The 2,500-nt window shown below is 50.4% G+C and overlaps 1 protein-coding gene across 1 annotated transcript in view; it reads left to right on the top strand.

Moving 5' to 3' along the window:
* Positions 1-2,500, top strand: part of LOC308175393 (uncharacterized protein) — a gene marked incomplete at its 3' end in the record, with an annotated part of 17,114 nt that overhangs the window by 720 nt on the left and 13,894 nt on the right. The gene's annotated exons all lie outside the window — the stretch shown is intronic.

Genomic DNA, 2,500 nt, shown 5'->3' with positions numbered 1-2,500 from the left:
CCCAGACACAAAAACAGCAAGATAAATAGTTAACGTACAGCAAAAACAATAACGAAAGATACCAATAACAAATAATAGTAATTTTAAAAATGCATTCACCAAACACTTTATTTGGAACACTACAAATCCTGGGTAGGGCCTTCCTTTACTCTCAAAACAGCCTCAATTCTTCCTGGCATTGATTCCACAAGCAATTCAAGCTGTGAATCTCCCGTTCGACCACATCCCAAAGGTGTTATATTGGATTCAGATCCGGTGACTGGGAAGGCCACTGAAGAACACTGAACTCATTGTCACGTTCATGAAACCAGTTTGAGACGACTTCTGCTTTGTGACATGGTGCATTATCACGCTGGAAGTAGCCAGTAGATAGAAGATGGGTACATTGTGGCCAAGAAGGGGATGCACATAGTCAGCAACAATACTCAAATAGGCTGTGGCATCCAAGCAATCATTTGATTGGTATTAACGGGCCCAAAGTGTGCCAAGAAAACATTCCCCCATACCCTTACACCGCCCGAATGAATGACCAAAGTGCACAGGTGTTCCTAATAAAGTGTTCGGTGAAGGTACATTAACTGTAAACGATAAGGTAGGGGACTTATTTCTAGACAAGGCTCAGGGCTTGTTTCTAGACCGGGCCTAGGGGGCCTGTTTCCCACAATTCCTGTCAAGTGGACCTGAAGACAGACTGCAGTGTTCGTTCCTCGTATGAAACATGAATCCTCCAATCATACCCAGCTTCCTCCCAGAGAGCCCTGCGCAGCACAGCGGCTTATTTCCTCCTCATATTAGCCCGGAACTGAGTGACCCTGTTAGACCCCTGTCCCCCCCCAGTCCCCCCTCCATCCTCTCCCTCCACCCCTCATCCTCTCCTCCATCGCTAGTGAGAATAGGGGATACAGGGATATCTCAGTCTGTTGAGATTTCCTGGGCACAGAGCTGATTTCCAATCCCAGTTCATTAGGGCTCTCTGGATTGGCTTTCGTCTAACGCTACTGCACACTGATTGGCTTTCATTACCAACGGGGCGCCCTGGACTTACTCCCTCAAACGCTATTTTGTCTCTCTCTCTCTATCACTTCCTCTGTTTCCCTCTTTGTTTTCCTTTTCTCCTCCCCTCTATAACTCAATCGCTTGCTCTGTTTCTCTTTCTCTCGCTCCTTCCCTCCCTCTCTCTCCCCCCGATCACGGCCCTCTCCGGAGCGACGGAGGCTGAGAGGAGGAGGAGGTCGTTAGGCGAGAGAGGCTGCAGACAGACAGACAGGCTGGAGCTGAAACAGATCCACCCAGAGTGACCCTGTGTTGTGTCAGCGTTGTTGTCCCGGGGTTGTGACCGGACGGACTCTCTGTCAACCGCAGATCTGCAGAGTCGAGTGTGTGTGTGTGTGTGTGTGTGTGAGTGTGTGTGTGTGTGCGTGTGTGTGGTCGACGGAGCAGAGGCCGGATGTCAGAAGTTCTTTTTGGGTCGAGCAGAGCGGCGAGACGCTAGGATCACGCGGGCGTCAACAACGTCACACGATGTACACAAGAAACGTCTTCAACGCTCAAATAAAATACACCCTAACTAAGCCTAGTCACACGATATAAATACAAGACGCATATTAAAGTGAGATGAACGATTACAATATCTGGGTAGTGAGCAGTGTAAAAGTAGCGCATTAATACGAAATGAGTCGAGTCGAGTCCTACAGGGAGGAGGTCCAGCAACTGGCAGTGTGGTGTCCTGACAACAACCTGGCCCTCAACACCACGAAGACCAAGGAGATCATTGTGGACGCCAGGAAAACCAGAGGCTGTGTACACTCCCACATCTACATCAACGAGATGTAGGTGAAGCGTGTCTCCAGCTTCAAGTTCCTGGGTGTCCACATCTCCGCGGACCTCTCTCGGACCCTCAACTCCTCTTCCCTGGTCAAAAAAAAGGCGCAGCAGCGCCTATACTTCCTGAGGAGGTTGAAGAAAGCCCAGCTGTCTCCCAGGATCCTGACCAACTTCTACCGCTGCACCATGGAGAGCATCTTAACCATCTTAACCATCTTAACCTGCAGCACAGTGCGGTACGGCAACTGCACTGTGTCCGACCCAGGCCCAGCAACGGGTGGTGAAAACTGCCCAGCGCATCATCGGCACCAAACTCCCTACCATCGAGTCCCTCCAGGCAGACCGGTGTCGGCGGAGGGCAGCAAGCATCATCAAGGATGACTCGCACCCCAGCCAGGGTCTGTTTGACCCCCCCTACCATCTAAGAGACTCGGAGTACAGGATCCTCAGGTCCCGTACCAGAAGGCTCCAGAACAGCTTCGTTCACAGAGCTGTCACTCTGATAAACAATCACCCCCCACACACACACACACAGATGAACAACCCCGCCCCCCCCAATATCGGTCACTGTGGACAACCAATTTAGCTTTTGCACTACTGCTGTTTGCACACCCTATGTCAATGTGAACACTCAATTCCCCTTTGCACTATACCATATTTTTGCACATTCGTACAT

Source organism: Nansenia antarctica (assembly GCF_963989245.1).
Source record: "Nansenia antarctica genome assembly, contig: SCAFFOLD_461, whole genome shotgun sequence".
Lineage (NCBI taxonomy): Eukaryota > Metazoa > Chordata > Actinopteri > Argentiniformes > Microstomatidae > Nansenia > Nansenia antarctica.
Note: the sequence above shows the minus strand (reverse complement) of the source record. Positions and strands in the feature narration are given on the sequence as shown.